The sequence below is a fragment of the Lissotriton vulgaris genome, chromosome 7, assembly GCF_964263255.1.
Source record: "Lissotriton vulgaris chromosome 7, aLisVul1.2, whole genome shotgun sequence".
Classification (NCBI taxonomy): domain Eukaryota; kingdom Metazoa; phylum Chordata; class Amphibia; order Caudata; family Salamandridae; genus Lissotriton; species Lissotriton vulgaris.
Genome location: NC_141695.1, coordinates 1,222,242,333 through 1,222,260,574, shown reverse-complemented (window position 1 = coordinate 1,222,260,574; position 18,242 = coordinate 1,222,242,333).

The window sequence follows — 18,242 nt, the reverse complement described above, 5'->3', positions numbered from 1 at the left end:
ATGAACAGAACCCTTTCCGATCCCACATCTTGTTCTGGAAAATATATATTGATGATGTCCTTGCTATCTGGCATATACCAGATGACACCATAACATCTTTTTTCCAGTGGATCAATACATGCGATCAAAACCTTAAATGTACCTATACCAAAGACTCTGAGACTATGGTCTTTCTGGATTTAGTCATCAGTAAGGAGAATGGGTGTTTGGAAACGATGACACACCACAAATCAACAGCCAAAAACAATCTGTTAAGATATGAGAGCTTCCATCCCAGGCCCCTGAGGGAAAACCTCCCTTACAGACAGTACCTTAGGATCCTCCACAATTGAAGTAAGACCGCAGACTACCGAAAACAAGCAATTGATCTCACGAATATGTTATCCAGAAAAAGGGTACCCAGAGAAAATCCTGAATAAATGTCAAAAAAGAGCACGCAACCAACCCAAAGAGGCACTATTGGAGAAGATTTCAAGAAATGAGAGTGAAATCCCACTGACCAGCGTAACTACATATATCACAGCATCCAACTTGGTTACCAAATCCGTTAATACACATCGGACTATGTTGAATCCAGGTAATCTGAAGTGGGAGAAGCCACTTATTTCTTTTAAAAATGCAAGGAGTATAAAAGATTCTGTAGTGAACACACAACCAAGAGACACACATGGGAAACCTGCAACAGTTCTAAATGCCTGGGGTTTGCCAGACATTACAGGACATTACAAATGTGAAAATTGCAGTGTCTGCCACATAACTGAAAACACGAAAACACTATCTTTAGAACCACGAATAGTGTGGACTTTACGATCACATACCAACTGCAACAGTACCAATGTGGTATACAGGATTGTGTGCCCGTGTAATCTACAATATGTGGGAATGACAAGCAGGAGAGTGAAACAGAGAATATGTGAGCAACGGAACACCATTAGGTGCAAAAAATCAATGACTGGACTGACTGAACACTACCTCACGCATAAACATAGTCCTAATGACATGAGGTAGACTGTCATAGAGCAAATCAAATCAGGAGATAGACTCCAACAACTCCTTTACGAAAACGAACAGCGATGGATCTATAGGCTGTCCACGCACAGGGCTGAATTGAATGATAATATACCTTGGAACTCTGTCCTTATGAAGTAGCCCGTTAAGCTCCCTCCAATGTCCTAAACTGGAAGAATTATCCTGAATCTGTATATTACCTACTATCACACATATGTGAATGTATGCCACAATCTGCTTGCCTGGCTGAAGGATGATGTTTTGAGACTAAGTGTTTATTATGCCCCTCCTTATACACTACTCTTCCTTTTCTCTCCTTTTCTTTCCCCCACCACGAGCCCTTATGCTCAACTATAATCAAGGGCACCCCAGATACTCATATGGGCTTAACTAGGCACACTAATTCTAACTGGGCGCGCCTTTTGGCTCCAAACCACCTGGGATCGGCCAAACAGTAATTTGATGCTACCTCTATGTTTTATTAACATCCCTCTTTAGCATTTTTAAGGGAAATTATGAGCGCACCATTCCTCTAACGCTTTCCGTTAAGAATTGAGCATAGCTTTATTTAGAGTAGCTTGGATGACACGAGCGTACCTTCCTCTTTTGTACTCTCCATAACTACTGGCCTCCCCAGCACGTTGCCACTTTTTGTGCGCCCCCGCCATACCGAGTAATGTTGGCTTTTATTTCCAAGTGCGAGCCTTCATTCCGCATAGGGAAATGCTTTATTGAGGCTAGCGGGAGACACAATTGCACATTCCTCCTTTGATCTCCTTGACAACAGAAATGCAGCAACACCACGCCCCGTAACCACTGGCCTCACGTTTGCCACATCTCTATGCGTAGCCACGCCCCCGCCACACCAGGAAGTGCCGGTTTCCTTTTAACTACGTCGGAGCCTTCATTCTGCATCCATGGGGTGCTGATGAAGGGTTTCATTTTAGGCGAAGCTGCCTTCTTTCGACTCTCCACAAGTAAGTCTTTTGACCGGGCACCACATACTTTACTTCAGAGGGTAGGCTCCCCATAGACTACTCATGCTGTCCTAACGCCTTCCTCCCCTCTTTTTTCCGACCCAGATTGTGGCAGGATCTAGTCTCAGCAACCCCGACGCCCATGAAGCTTGGTAACTTAGTGCTTCAAGTAAGCGCCAAATTTTCCTCACTGTGTGTGCATATGTGCGTTTGGCTGTTAGCCCGCTTGGTGGGTTGTATGTCAGAATGCCAACTTGCGATTTTAACCACGCTCGTTTGTCAGTATGCCAACTTGTGATTTTAACCACGCTCGATTGTTTTGAGCATTGACATCCACTATGTGTAAATCTGTTTGTGTGATTGAGGGAGCGATTTCACTTCCCTATAAACTGCACCCTTTTTCACTCACGTTTTGATCCTGTGAGTGGGTTGTGAGTGCACAAACACACCGCATTGAGTGGGTTGTAAAATACATTCACTGGCTCATTTTGAAGCCCAATAGTGCCTATTGTATCCCAATGGCACCCTGATATGACGTTTGATGAGTCATTCATTGGCATCCATCGTATTTGATATACACTTTGGATGTCATTTATGAGGAGCACCTCAAACACACCCTATGTTTAATGTCTTGTACTGTGTGTTTGTCCCCCCCTTTTCTTTCTTTACAGGTTTCTGTTCTAGGAAACACTGGAGAAGAACAACTATTTTTTAACCACTAGGAGTTTTTAGTGGTTTGTTCACATAGTCAAGAGTAGGGTACACCTTAGCAAGTGTATACCACTCGGGCTACAATCACTGGTCCTGACAAAAACCCTATACTTACATAAGTGGCTGAAACATGTAGACTAATTTCATCTTAGAACAATACTCATGACACCATAGGCCTACCTAATCTGGCATGGTGTTCAATTAATAATTTTTATTGTTGACCAATCACTCCGGAATAAAGTCCTGTCAGTGAGAAGTTTATTGGACAACTTTTAAAATCACCTATAACCTTTTCACTTTCACATATAAAATCCAAAAACAAACCCGCTCCACTGTAGTCAGGTGTCGCAGCACACCCGGATGGCACTCGGCTATCTGGGTGGGACCCTGATGCTGAAGCATGTCACCAACTAGGTTGGTGAGTGAGGGGTCTTCTAACAAAGGATAAATGTGTCCTCTTTAGCATTGTGTGCACCTCTGTATATCCTATACGGGGGCACTGAGGCGCCTCCTGGGGGTACTCCTCTATTTGTTGTTTATCATTGATCAAGGGGACAAGGAGTATTCCCTCTACACGTGAAAAACCCTTTCTCTCCCTTTTGTTTTCATAATGATGGAACAGAGTTAACAGTAATTCCCCAAACACTATCAGAGGGTGCATGGTAGTGATGCAGTAGGGTTTTGCAAAAATAAAACCTGCTCAGATTGAACCCCCAGTAACAATAATTACCAGTTTGCTGTGAATTGTTTATTTAAAGACACTAAAATAAGGGAAAACAATTTTGAGTATGCGTGTACTAATGCATGGAACTAGGCCGCAGATTGCTCTTGGTGAAATAAAATAAAAGACTAATGCTGCTTTTGTGTATGCAATGAAATTACATTCCACAGAAATAATAAATGTTTCTGATTTGTTTTCCATAGAAAAGCAAGCATGGGCCTACTTTACTGAATGCCAGTTTCGGGTTAATGTTTGGTTAAACCAGGGGTCTCCAAACCGGTCCTGGAGGGTCGGATCCATTACAGATTTTTTGGATATCCCCATTGAGATACATGTAGTAATTTTAAAAATCTGGCATTGATCCGGCCCTCCAGGACCGGTTTGGAGACCCCTGGGTTAAACAATCTAAATGTCCAAAAGGATGGTTTTGAGTGAAAAGAAAGAATGCAAAGGCTGAATATATGACCTTAGTGGTGTACTGTATGACTGCCATACTTCAGAAAAGAAAGTAATGAAATCAGTGGAAGAGAACAACTTACTTCACGAGATGGCAGTGACAAACAAAGGAAGCGTGAAGACTTGATACATGAAATGGGTAGACGGAAACATGTACTATGACTGTGTTCAAAGTTGTTCCCTGGGAAAAGTCTGTCGTAATGCTGAAAGTTTAAGACAAAAGAACATCGAATAAGATGATCATGTTGAGAGTGGTTTGACAGTACACCCCCATCCTTAGCAAAGGAGAGACAGAGTTTGCTCTCATATTGAAACAAATATGGGTTGAACATTTGGACATTTAGGTTCTACAGTATAATTGAAAGTCACTGGTGGGTGTGTTTTTTGGTCAGCTGGTGTTTAGGTAGCGGGAGATCGTCGCTGTTGTCGGTTTGCTGTTTCCAGATAAAGGCCTACCTGTTTCCTGTTTTCTGACTTAATCTTTGCCATTTGACTCTTCTCAAGGGGCATTAGTGCCCTTTGGCCAGAGGGTAGATTTACCTGAATCTTATTTGGGTTTGTATAGATTATATTATGTATTTGCATAATTATTTGAAATGTATTTTGTCTCTGAAACTATTCTCTCTTCGCCTATCCACTCCTTCAATGCATTGTTTATTTGATATTAGTTTGTTTCTATTCAATGCTAATATTTTCTCTCTGTGAACATCTTTGTTTTGCATTGTGTGACTGTACTTGATGAACATTTTTTTCACATTATTATTTCGATAAACATACATTTCACACTGAGTCTGTTATTATTTATTAGTATAGATAAGTACATAATTATTGCTATCAACTTTTCAAGTACCAGAGTCCGTCGCCACAAATATAAATTGTAAGGAGAAATCCTGGTTCAATTATGTCATTGGTAAGTCAGTTATAAACTTCCATCACACTGAACCCAGCGTGAAGGGATTAGATTGATAGTGTAAATGGGCCTTTGTTAGTGGAAAATTATGGATCCCTGATCACTGTATCAGTTTATATGACTAGATTCAGTTCATCAGTAGAGAAATTTGAACCTTACATGAATCCACTCATTGACATTAAAGCTCCCTTTCTCCCCCTAACAGCCCATTTAAATGAAGACTTCCTGCGTCTGGTGTATGTTTGTAGTTACAGATGAATGTGGTAAAAGTTTTAAACTCCAGCTCCAAAAAGGACTAATTTTCTGTTAACTTATGGAAAGAACTGGAATCACCAGAAGGTGCCACTAGCCAGAAGTGTAATTGGCTTTTTAGACTATGGGAGTGGTGGCAACCCAACGAGGAATGCATTGCAGAAATCCAGGAGGAACAAGAATCCAAAATGATAGACTAAACAGAAAGATAGAGATAGAGATAGGGAGATAGAGAGAAAGGAGAAAAGAGAAAGAGAGAAAGGGGCAGAGGTACAGAGTGAAAGATATGGAGTGGAGGAGAGAAATGAAGAACAGAATATTGGTGGAAGTAAAAGGAATAGATTACTGGATATATAAGATCCGACAGAGGGCGGGAAAAAGAGAGAGAAACAGATAGCGAGAGGAGGAATGCGAAAGGGAGGGTCAGAAACAGAAAAAGGAGAGGGAGATGGTCAGATAAATAGAAAGAGAGAAGGAGGGAGTCAGAGAAAAATGGACTGAAAAAGAGAAGAGAAAGAAAAAGACAAATGGGGCAGAGAGTGGAGAAAGAAAATTACAGAGGATGGAGGAGTGAAAGATGGTACAAGGGAAGGAGAGAGGATGGAAAGAGTGTGCCTATGTGTGTCTGTATATGTGCAAGAGAGCAAGAGGAGTTATGATGGCCTCATGTTGTTGATGAGGAGGAAGTCAGTGAGATGATCTTCCCACTGTGCTTCCTCCAATGATTCCTTGCTAGATTGTAGAGTTGCTGTTGTAATCAAAGTTCAGAGGCCGTAGTGTAGATTATAAGTTGGTCTGATAGATCTTATTTTCATATAGATAAGTAGAAAGCTAAGCCTCACCAGGAGCAGCATCCTGATGCTCAGCGCATATCTCCAAATGACATAATCCAATCCCACAATCAATCTCTATATTCTAGATGACCTCACACACTGGCTGAGCTGCAGCGAACTGGAACACTGGAGAGGATGCATTAAGCTACAACAGTCACCTTATAGGATTTTCTTGCCCCCTTTAGTGCTGTACATTTGCCAATTTTTAGTGCTATACGAAGTTCTTCTTTGGTTGCTCTACACCTTGGGGTGAACCATCCAGATTGTGGGTCAGATGAGTATCCTCTCCCTCTTCCTTTAGTGAAGTGTTGTTTCACTTGGATTGACAGTTCAAAATGAAGGCTGACAAAACCAGGGAAGTCAGTTTTAAAAAGCGCTGGTAAATGGAACTCAGGGCTCTGTCGTTGTTGGAAATCCTAGCCCATGTTACGTTCTGGTGGTTATTGGTTATGGTGATGGAGTTTAGGACTATGTCTAGCTTAGTTGGGTATGTTTGTGAAAAGGCCCACCTGGAATGGTGAACAAAGGGGTTCGTGGTCACTGTCCCCTCTTTTCATCACCTTTATGTCAACAACTTGGGACCAGATCCTGATTTCATGAAATATATAATCTACATTGCTATAGTACATGGCTCTTCTGAAGGTAGGTTTGCACAGGAAATTTGAAATTGTGCGACCATGTAATGCCCTAAGCCCACGCGTTACCAGGATATCAGTGATTTGCTCAGCAACCTTTAATTGCAAGTGTATGGAGGCAGCTGTTAAAAGGACACACCCTTTGCCTCATCCTCTTCATTTGATAGGGAGTGTGGAGGTTCCCCATGCATGATGACTGTGTTAGAGTCACTAGCAACTATTTTAAGGCAAGAGGAGTGCAGGTGATCAAGCATTAAGGGCACATGATCTATAGTGCCAGTTTGGGAATTGTTTGGGGAAGCACAAATATAATGGCAATCTGCTTGATTTTAGGGGGACTGCGACAAAGAATTACAATGACCAGGATGTCTTTGCTGTTGGTAGAGATAACCTTGGGCAGTTAAACATGTCCATTCTTAACCAAGTAAGCAGGCCTCCAGATTTTCTACCTGCCTTTAAGGGTATGGTATTTGGTGAGAAGGATAAATAACTTATCATGAAAAGCGGTTCCGTCAACCAAATATCTTGCAGGAGGATAATATGATGGCACTGCTTGATGAATGTGTCTGCAATATTCCATTACATTAGATTGATAGTCTTGTCTGTATGCTTGCTTATGGTAGGACGGGGTTTAATGTATGTTCTGGAATGGGTAACCTTTCGCTTTGAGGGTGCCAGGTGGCACTGTGTCGACGGTTCCATTCCTCTAGTGTTCAAATCTGGACTGTCCAAGGCTTCTGTGGGGGGTTTAGTTAGGGAACCTTTCCAAACACTGATTAACTGGTGTTTTTCTGCTGATAGACAGGGTCTGGCAGTTTGGGCTGGGCTGTTCCCATAGGGAGCAGGGTCAAGACTTGTTTGCATATGGCTGGGTTCAAACTAGAATGGCATGGGGAGCAAATATGTTTCAACAATAGGAGAGAGAGGGAAATTCGGGACACTCTCAGTCCCCCAAATAAATCTATGTCAAACAACAAAAGAGTGTCATATGTAGTGAGTGTGTAAGCACAAACACAAAGGATAAGTGAACCTTAATAAATCACATTGGAATTTATAAGGAAGCCCTCACTCACCACACTGGGTGGTCACATGCTTCATCATCGGGCCCACCAGGAGAAGCTGAATGCCTCCCTGGCGTGCTATAATGCCAGAATACTGCAGAGCTGTTTTTTTTGTGACAGTGATGTGAAAAAATGTGAGATTAAAAATGCCAAGGTAGTGTACCACGCAAAAACTTTATTCAGTGGTCAACCTGACATGTTTGAAAGTATGTGTGGGAAATTGCCAAATAATGTTTTGGGTATTTCCACTTAAAGTGGGGTCGACATGTTTCTGCCCGTTATGAATAGTTTACTGGGCTCTCTTCAGGACCATGGGGAGTGTACCCCGGCGGTGTGGGCACGCTAAGACCCACCCTAACCATAGGACGTGAAAGTTAAAATACAGTGTAAAAATTAATAGGTGCAAAAAACAAACCAGCAAGTTGTGGGATTTACCTCAAAATTGAGAGGAACCTGTATAGTCTGAAAAGGAAAGACATACACACAAATAAAAAGACAAACACGTAGTTAATAGGATCTGTCTACTGAGTTTTTTGCAAGAGCGATCTCTGAGTAAATGTGTTTAGGGCTAGTCAATATGGGTGACCACAGTGTCATAGAAGGTACATTTGTGCAGGAAAACACGGGTCTGGATACCAGACAGACGTGTGGACATGCACTATGACAGGGAAGTCTGGCCCGTTGTTCAAAAGGCTTGTAGAACATCACTCGTGGTTAGCGATCAATGGGCCAAAAAGCAGGGCCAGTGGTAATGTATTTACATCGAAAAATTATAAATTAGCCCGGCGGAATATAAAAAATATAGTATGAATTTCTCACTTGTTAGATAAAAGAACCACACCACATAGGCCTCGGGAGGGGGGTGGAGGCCACAATGGCACACCCTGTAGTGGGGAACAGTAAATCACAAATGCGGCATAAGTAGTTTGAAAATTATGCCCGTGGCATCGCAATGTACTTAACTGAATAATGGTGGGAGGAAAGGATCTTTCGCCCGCAACGCCTGGCACCCGCTCAGCACCTGGGATCTCCCTCGACTGGACCTCGTGGATGGTGATCATTGAATGGAGAACGGTAAAGGAGAGAGCCAGCGGGGAAGGTTCCTTGCTATGGTCTGAGGACCAATCAAAATGCGGCAATGAGAGTGAGGCTTGGAACTCAAGCTTCTCTCGCTGTGTTGTAAGCGGAGGTATCACAAATCACCTGATAAGGTGAAAATGAGGCTTGAGACAAAAACATTGTTGAACTCGAGTGCGATGATAATCAACAACTTTATTAGTTTCAAGAGTGAAAGGGATGGGAAACACTGGATTAAAGAGTGCAAAAACACTCGATTAAGAGCAGATTGTACTAATAGTTATTAGAAATGGACCGAAAAGAATTGAAAAACGGACATTGTAAAAATGACTACATGGGTGAAATGAAGGCATCAGACCCAGACCCAATTGGGCTAGAGTACGATGATCATCAAGAAACTTTATTAGTTTCATGGATGAAAGGAAACACTCGATTAAAAAAGGGGGAAGAGAAGAAAGAGGAAACTCTTGATTAAAAAAGGAGAGCAACACTCAATTAAGTGCATATTTGGCAGTTGTTATCAGAAATGGACAGAGAACCATTTGTAAAGGACATTGTAAGAATGACTACATAGAAGTGTATGCACAAGGGTATACACATATAAATTAGATAAATAGTCATCAACAGTAGTGGTGTTGAAATGACTATTAATCACAAGGCACAAGAGTGTGGATAGCAGAGAAAGAGATGTTCTATAGGGGACAGAACAGGGGATGTTCTATGGGAGTTGGTATGGCAGCATTGATCCAAGAGGCGTAATCCACGTCAGTGTATTTAACGTTTTAGTACTGAAGAGCAGGGGATCAGATCGTTCAAACCATTGAGATGTGTCCCCAATCTGTACACCCATTGTTGTTCTTTTTCGAAAAGGACACTGGTGGTGTTTCTCTCAGTGGAGATATGTTCAGTAATAGTCCAGTGGAGATCATTAGAGTATGGTTTTGCTGGAGGAAATGTTCGCTCATTTTGGTTGTTACTTTGCGGCAACTGATGTTGCTGCGGTGTTCGCAAATGCGCTGTTTGATTTTGCGAGTGGTCATTCCCACATATCTTTTTTGGCAGGGGCACGTGATGAGATAGACCACGTTGGTGGAATTACAATTTGTATGTGTTCTCTGTGTCCATGTTCTGCCTGGTTCAAGGGAAAGTTGTTTAGTGTGTGAAGTTAAATGGCACACACTACAATTTGAGCACAGATAGTGTCCGGTTATTGGGGGTAAACCCCAAGCACTTTTAACAGATCTCCCATTTGGAAAACTGGACGATTCTATTTTTGGCCATGTATGTACCAAGGAGTCCTTCAGACTCCTGCCCTTTTTAAAGGAAAATAGCTGTTTCTACCAGGTTCTTTTGTTGCTGGTGATGATCTTGCAGTGTTTGTTGACTGATTTCTTCATTGCGTCTGATAGAAAGCTATATGTAGTAACACACGTGAGTGGTATGTCTCTGGGTTCTCTGATGGTGTCCTCTAACAGCACTTCTCGTTGTTGGCTCCTTGCACGTTTATTCCCTTTGTCTAGAATTGTAGCGGGATATCCTCTTGATTTTAATCTCTGGTTGAGGTCAGTTGCTTGGATCCTATAGTCCCTGATATCACTGCAGTTTCTCCGTATCCTAACATACTGGCCATAGGGAAGGTTCTCCCTGAGTGGTCTTGGATGGAAGCTTGAAAATTCCAACAGGCTATTTTTCGCTGTCAGTTTGTAGTGAGCTCTGGTGGTTAGCACTGTACCACTTACTGTGATAACCAAATCCAGGAATACCACCGCCTGCTTGCTGATACAGTGAGTGAATTTCAGGTAGGGATCTAAGGTGTTTATCCAGGTCAAGAATTGTTTTAGAGTTGTCTCGTCGCCCTTCCAGATAAGGAAAATGTCATTAATGTACCTCCTCCATAATCCTATGGAGGAGGATAACTGATTGCTGGTGGGCAGGATGTACTTGGATTCGAAATCATGGATGTACAGTCCGGCTATGCTAGGAGCGAAAGTACTGCCCATTGAGGTCCCAGTGCTCTGAAGGTATAGCTTTCCTTTGTATTCAAAGTAATTTTCTTTTAGGGCCATGGTAGCACATTGTAGTATAAAATGTTTGGGTGTCGTGTACTCCCAAACAATTGAGTCCAAAGCTATTCCTAGAACTCTGAGAGTATCATCTTGAGGAATGCTTGTATATAGACTCTCAATGTCTAACGTAACAAGGATAATGGAGCCTTCCTCAAAGGTAAATGGTTCCAGTAATTGCAGCATGTTTTTTGTATCTTTAAGATAAGTTGAGGTGTTCTGTATTAGAGGTTTAAAGTAGTGGTCACAGAATACCGAGAGGGGTTCTAGTAGTGACCCTATCCCTGATACAATAGGTCTGCCCGGAGGTAGAGTTACATTCTTATGGGTCTTAGGCAGGGTATAGAAATACGGTGTTGTGTTCTCACCTACCATGAGAAATGCCGCCTCATGCCTAGAGATGTGTTAATTCTCCTCTGCTGACTTGACCAAGTCAAGGATGCGTGACTTTAATTCTGGTGTTGGGTCTATTGTGAGGGAAGTGTAATTTGTCCTATTGTTCAGGAGGTTCATACATACTTTTCCATAATCAGAAGTGTTCTGAATAACTATGCCTGCCCCTTGTCAGCTGGCTTGATGGTTATTTCTTTGTTGTTCTTTAAGTCCTCAAGGGCTTTGTATTCCAAGGCGGAGAAGTTCTTGAAAGATGTTGGTATTCCATGTTGTGAAAAACCGCCTGCTCAAATGCTGTTATGTCAGCTGGAATTGAATAAGTGGGAGGTACAAAGGTAGATTTTACTCTCAGGTTGGTGTCAAAATTGGGGGGATCCATTGTAGAGTTTTCTTTCGACTCAAAAAATGATTTCAATTTCAGTTTTCTGAAGAAATCCGAAAGCTCACAGTGGAGTTTAAATTTGTCTAGTCTGGCTGTGGGGACAAATCCAAGGCCTTTCTCTAGGACTTTGATTTCCACTGGTTTCAGTGTCTTGCTTGATAGGTTAGTTACTAGTCTCCCTGGGCACTCGTGCCCGGTGTCGATGTTTTGCTGCGGGAGTGATTCCCCACTGGGTCCTCCGTTTCCCAGGTGACTTGGTTGTTACCTCTTCTCCTTCCTCTTCCCCTCCTGCCTCTCTCTAAAAAAGGCATCTGATGTAGGTTCTGGGGAAAATGGGGCTGCATGTATGGATTCCAACCCATCAGCGGAAAAGGTGGTTGTTTTTGAAAGAAGTGAGGGGGTGGGCCATTACATGGTGTTCCATATGGTTGCCACCTAGGTTGTTGGTTGTAGTAGTTGGACCTGCCTCTACCCCCTCGTCTTCGTTTCTGTTTCTGGCTGTAGTCGCTGGACATGCTACTGTTAGACGAATTGCTGAGAGAGTCATCCGATTTATTGGAGTCTCTACGTGATGGTGTATACTCAGGATCTGAGTAGGGATACACCTTATTGAATTCAAATTTTTTCAGATCTTTTTTAAATTTGGTAACCTCAGATTGCATCAAGGAATCCTTATATTCAGCCAATTCTTTGTTAATTTTGTCTAACTTCTTTTTGTAGCCTGTTATAGTTGTTTTAAAATATGACTCGGTTAGTTGGATTTTAACCATTAGTGCCTCAGACAGGCGCAATGCTGTTTTTATGATTAAAACTAACCAATCACGAGTACAATGCCAAGCTATCATTGCCCATTCTTTGCGGAATGTGGCATCGTTGAGGAATATGCGTGGAGCATTGGTTACAAGGTGTCTTCTCGGGGCGGTATTAGTTGTTTGGTATTGTTTCAATATAGTCCCGTGTAGTATTGTCCTTATTCAGTCGTGCTTCTGTTCGGTTAGTTTCTCCCATTCAGAAGTGTGAGAAATAGCTTGTGATATGGCTGCATGAAAAAAGATTTGGATCTGCGAGTAAGGCATCCACCTCCACTTCAGAGTATGTGAGTCCAAAGTTCGCTATTGTTAAAAGAAAAGAAAATGGTGTTGGCACAAAATAGAGAGGAGTGATCTCTTTAAATGTACCAACTTGCTTTAAAACTCTCACAGCTGCACGCTGCTTAATATGTTTCAACAATAGGAGAGAGAGGGAATTTCGGGGCCCTCTCAGTCCCCCAAATAAGTCTATCTCAAACAACAAAAGAGTGTCATATGTAGTGAGTGTGTAAGCACAAATACAAAGGATAAGTGAACCTTATTAAATCACATTGGAATTTATAAGGAAGCCCTCAATCACCACCTTGGGTGGTGACATGCTTCATCATCGGGCCCACCAGGAGATGCCTAATGCCTCCCTGGTGTGCTACAACGCCAGAATACTGCGGAGCTGTTTTTTTCGTGACAGTGATGTGAAAAAATGTGAGATTAAAAATGCCAAGATAGTGTACCATGCAAAAACGTTATTCAGTGGTCAACCTGAAATGGTTAAAAGTATGTGTGGGAAATTGCCAAATAATATTTTGGGTATTTCCACTTAAAGTGGGGTCGACATGTTTCTGCCTGTTATATGTAGTTTACTGGGCTTTCTTCAGGACCATGGGGAGTGTACCCCAAAGAGTGGGCGCGCTAAGGCCCACCCTAACCAGAGGACGTGAAAGTTAAAATACAGTTAAAAATACAGTGTAAAAATTAATAGGGGCAAAAAACAAACCAACAAGTTGTGGGATTTACCTCAAAATTTAGAGGAACCTGTATAGTCTGAAAAGGAAAGACATACACACAAATAAAAAGACAAACACGTAGTTAATAGGATCTGTCTACTGAGTTTTTTGCAAGACCGATCTCTGAGTAAATGTGCTTAGGGCTAGTCAATATGCGTGACCACAATGTCATAGAAGGTACATTTGTGCAGGAAAACACTAGTCTGGATACCAGACAGACGTGTGGACATGTACTATGACAGGGAAGTCTGGCCAGTTGTTCAAAAGGCTTGTATGTAGCGATCGCTACCATAGACAAGGCCAAATGCAAAAGATTCCATATTGACAGTCCCTTGCGGATATCCTGTTCTGCACGTCGCCGAGGAAAAGCCAGCGTGGTCATTACCCTGATCTGCACAAAGCCAAGGAAGAGCCAGCGTGGTCAATCGACGTTGGAGCAATCAACGCCGATGAACAGCCAGCGTGGTCAGATATCCTGGAGAGTCTCTGTTCCCAAGTCATATTCAGTCGTGCAAGTATCCCTGAGGAGTGCGGGCTCGCCTCCTGTTATTTTGTATACTCTTTCTGTTTAAGGCGGTATCAAGGCTGCCGCCATTTCTTGTTTACATTGCGGGGAATTTCTGTGTGCTCTGTCAGTGGTTGCTGACGTAATCCGATATTTGGTCTACTCAGTTCCACAAGGAGTATTGTGGTTCTTGAAAGCGTTGTGCCTTTAACGCTTGTATTTCGTAGTCCTACAGAACTACTTGGTGCCCACTCGTGGTAGGTAAAGGAGTGAAGTTAACTTCTCCGTACTTCTGGTAAACCTATCATTATTGTACTTTGCTTGGAATTCCTTTAAGGATACATGGGGTGGATAAACTGGTGAGTGTGGAATACAAGGGGGGGATTCTGGGTTCACATAGGTACCTCTGCAGAACTAATCTCTTGCTCTCTGTCTCCTCCTCTACCTGCAGTGTCCCTGTACCAGTAACCTCATGGTGTAGCGACCAGACGATACCAGAAGTATCTTTCCCCCGATGCCAATCTACCTCCCAGCCCCTATCCATACAGGCTCAAACAGTGGGTAGATTCCATTGTAGGGGTTTGTGTGGTGCCGAGTCGGAAGGACTATCGTCTATCGTCTCTGCTGGCCATCAGAGTAAGGTTAGTGGCGCTTGCGTATTCTTGCGCTGCTCTCAATCCCGACAGATTGACAAGCCCAAGAGTACAGCCCAGCCTAGACGATGGATACGAATGCTATTCTCACCTCCTTGTTGGAGAGCTTTACAGGCCTTCAACAGGAGGTTCAAAACTCCCGTGTAGAGAACCAGGCTTTGTATAAAGAGGTCGCTGATTTACGCAAAGACGTGTCAGATCTTGCCATGAGAGAGCCTGTGGTGAAACCATTGATTAGACCGGCCACTCTGCAGCCACCTCCTTCCTTCCAAACATGGGGTTCGCTGGCAGCCCCATCCACTTCTACCGAGGCCACTCCCACGGTCCATATAATCCAAAATCATGGGATACCCCTAGCTCCCCCCGAAAGATTTTATGGAGATCCAAGGAAATTTGAGACATTTCTGAATCAATGCCGTCTGCATTTCCTATGCAAACCTATGATCTTTCAGGACGAAGCTTCCAAAACTGCTTTTATGATGTCCTATATGGGGGGGAACGCGTCCAGCTGGACGATCCCTTTATTGGAAAAGAACGACCCTGTTTTACATGATTTTTCTGCCTTTTGCCTAGAACTCCGTAAATTGTTTGATAGGAAGTCTCACATGTTGTCCCTAGATCATGAATTAATGACCTTGAGACAAGGGTCTCAAGATCTGTTGTCCTACATCACCACCTTTAACCGCCTTATCGTGGAAACAGATTGGCCGGCTCAGAAACGAATCTCCTTATTTTACCAAGGACTCAGGGGAGAACTGAAGGATGTATTAGCTCAGTTGGTGCAATTACCTACTACCTGTGAGGAATTAATAGATTTGACGAAAAGGGGATAGAAAAGGGGGGGATTATAGATACTCTTACCCCTTGGTTAAACCTCGGCAGGGGGTAGAAGAAAAAGCAAAGCCACCAGAAGGACCGGAACCCATGCAAATAGGGGGAATACGTGGGCCTCTCACCAGGGAAGAAAGAGACAGGAGACGGAGGCTTAAACTCTGCCTATATTGTGGAAAAGGTGGTCACTTCATCAATGACTGCAGAGCTAGGAATTACGTTCCAGGGAAAAAACCCCTTCCCAGAGGGCAGGCTGCTCTTAGTTCCAGTGAGCCGGCGGAAAACTGACGGTCTTGGATCAGATAGAGACCTCTGATTCGAGACGACCTCTAGATACGGTCTCCCCCTTTGGAGTCAATACCCTACACCCTGCAGTCGCCCATATGAACGTGAGTGTTTCGCTATGGGTTACCAATCAGAACCCTGTAAGAGTAGATGCCTTGTTAGATTCAGGGGCAACCGGAAACTATATAGACCAGACCTATGCCTTCAGCATGGGTATCCCCTGTGAAAAGAAATCGATACCTGAAACAGTTAAAACAGTGGATGGTACGGTACTAACTTCAGGCCCGGTCACCTACCATACGCTGGCCCTATTAATGAGATTCGGTGAGGATCACTGTGAGTACATCCAGTTCGACCTGATCGATGCCCCTCAGTTCCGTCTCATTCTAGGTATGCCTTGGTTGACACTGCATAATCCGTTGGTGAGCTGGGCTTCCCGTACAGTGAGTATGACGTCCGAGTATTGCAAGGAACATTGTCGAGAAGGTATACACCAAGACTTCCCCCTTGTTCCCTCACCCGCTACCTTCTTAGCAAGTGAATGTACCGTTGATTCCTTTTGTTGTGCCACCACATTACCTGATGAATACAAGTCTTTTCACGCCTTGTTCGATAAACAAAAGGCTACCCAATTACCTCCTTATTGCACCTACGATTGTCGGATTGACCTCATTCCGGGTGCGGACATCCCTTGCAGCAGGGTGTATGCCCTGACAGAAAAAGAAACACAGTATCTCAAAACCTATATAGAGGACAATATAGCGTCTGGGTTCATAAGACACTCCACCTCCCCTGCCTCGTCACCCATGTTCTTTATACCGAAGAAGGATTGCGAGGAACTGAGACCATGTATCGACTACCGAGCCATTAACAAGGTGACCATCAAGAACCGCTATCCTCTGCCCCTAATTCCTGTGTTGATGGATCAATTGAAAGGTGCTCGCTATTTCACAAAACTTGATCTCCGCGGGGCATACCATCTGGTCCGCGTAATGAAAGGGGATGAATGAAAGACTGCTTTCAGAACTAAGTTTGGTCTCTACGAATATAGGGTAATGCCCTTTGGCCTCTGCAATGCCCCAGCAGCCTTCCAGTTCTTTATGGACGAAGTGCTAAGGGGGTGTTTGGAGACATTCTGCGTGGTCTACATAGACGATATTTTAATCTATTCTGTGTCTCTGTCAGACCACATTACCCATGTGAAAACTGTGTTAGAAAGGCTCCAACAAAACTCCCTGTATGCCAAACTGGAGAAATGCCTTTTTCATGTCCAGCAAGTTGCCTTCTTGGGTTATGTTATTGATGCTCAAGGATTTCGAATGGACATGAGTAAGGTGAAGGCCATCATAACATGGAAAACGCCACGGAACGTTAAATCTGTGCAAAGCTTTCTCGGTTTTGCCAATTACTATCGGCGTTTCATACAGGATTTCTCCAAAGTCATCCATCCCATCACGTCCCTTTTGAGGAAAAATGTCCCTTTCAAATGGGGGGAGGCTGCCGAAACCTCATTTCAACTCCTAAAAGAAAGGTTTACACAAGCTCCCATCCTTCGTCATCCGGACCCAAAGATGCCGTTTGTGTTGGAAACTGACGTGTCTCAGTTTGCTCTGGGTGGGGTCCTGTCCCAACGCCATCCTACCTCGGGTCAGCTCCACCCTGTGGCATACTACTCTAAGAAGCTCACCCCGTGTGAGATAAACTACACTATAACAGACAAAGAGCTCTTAGCCATCAAAAGAGCATGTGAAGAATGGAGGCACTACCTCCTAGGGGCGTTACATACTGTAGAAATCATCATAGACCATCGCAATCTATTGTTCTTAAAGACGGCGAAGGCTTTGACTCCTCGACAATTGAGATGGACCCTCTTCTTCTCAGACTTTGATTTTGTGATCAAATATAGACCGGGGACTCATAACGGAAAAGCAGATGCGCTCTCCAGGTTGGGTGAGGAAGAAGCGGCAGCCTCAACAGAACCCCCTTTCATTCTAAAGGGGATCGAACATCCAGAAACTGCTATCGCCTTGATCACCTCTGATGATTTTCTGGATGACGTTAGAGTCGCTCTAACGGACCAGGATATCACTGCTTGGGTACGAGAAGAGCCCGACAATCGATGTGAAAAGGATAAGCTAGCCTATCATTTCCATGCCTTGTATGTCCCCTCCTCTGTGTTGCAACGCAAAATCCTGGAATGGGCGCATGATTCTGTTCTAGGGGGACACATGGGCATTTACAAGACAACCGCTAACGTGGAACGATCCTTCTGGTGGCCTGGTGTCAGATCTGATACCCAAGAATATGTGAAGAACTGTGCGATCTGTGCCCAGGGAAAAGCCAGTCACATCAAACCACCGGGACTGTTGCAGCCATTACCGATTCCACCCAAGCCATGGCACACCCTGTCCATGGACTTTATCGTGGAAATGCCCCCTTGTGAGAAACAAACGGTCGTGCTGGTGGTAGTTGACCATCTTACAAAAATGGGACACTTTATCTCCTTACCTGGTCTGCCTTCCTCCAGTGAATTAGCCAAAGTCTTCCTCCAACACATCGTCCGTCCACACGGATTGCCAAGAGTGTTGATTACGGATAGGGGGACTCAATTCACCTCTCGTTTCTGGAAGGCTCTATGTACCATTCTGCAGATAGATGCTCGTCTCTCATCAAGCT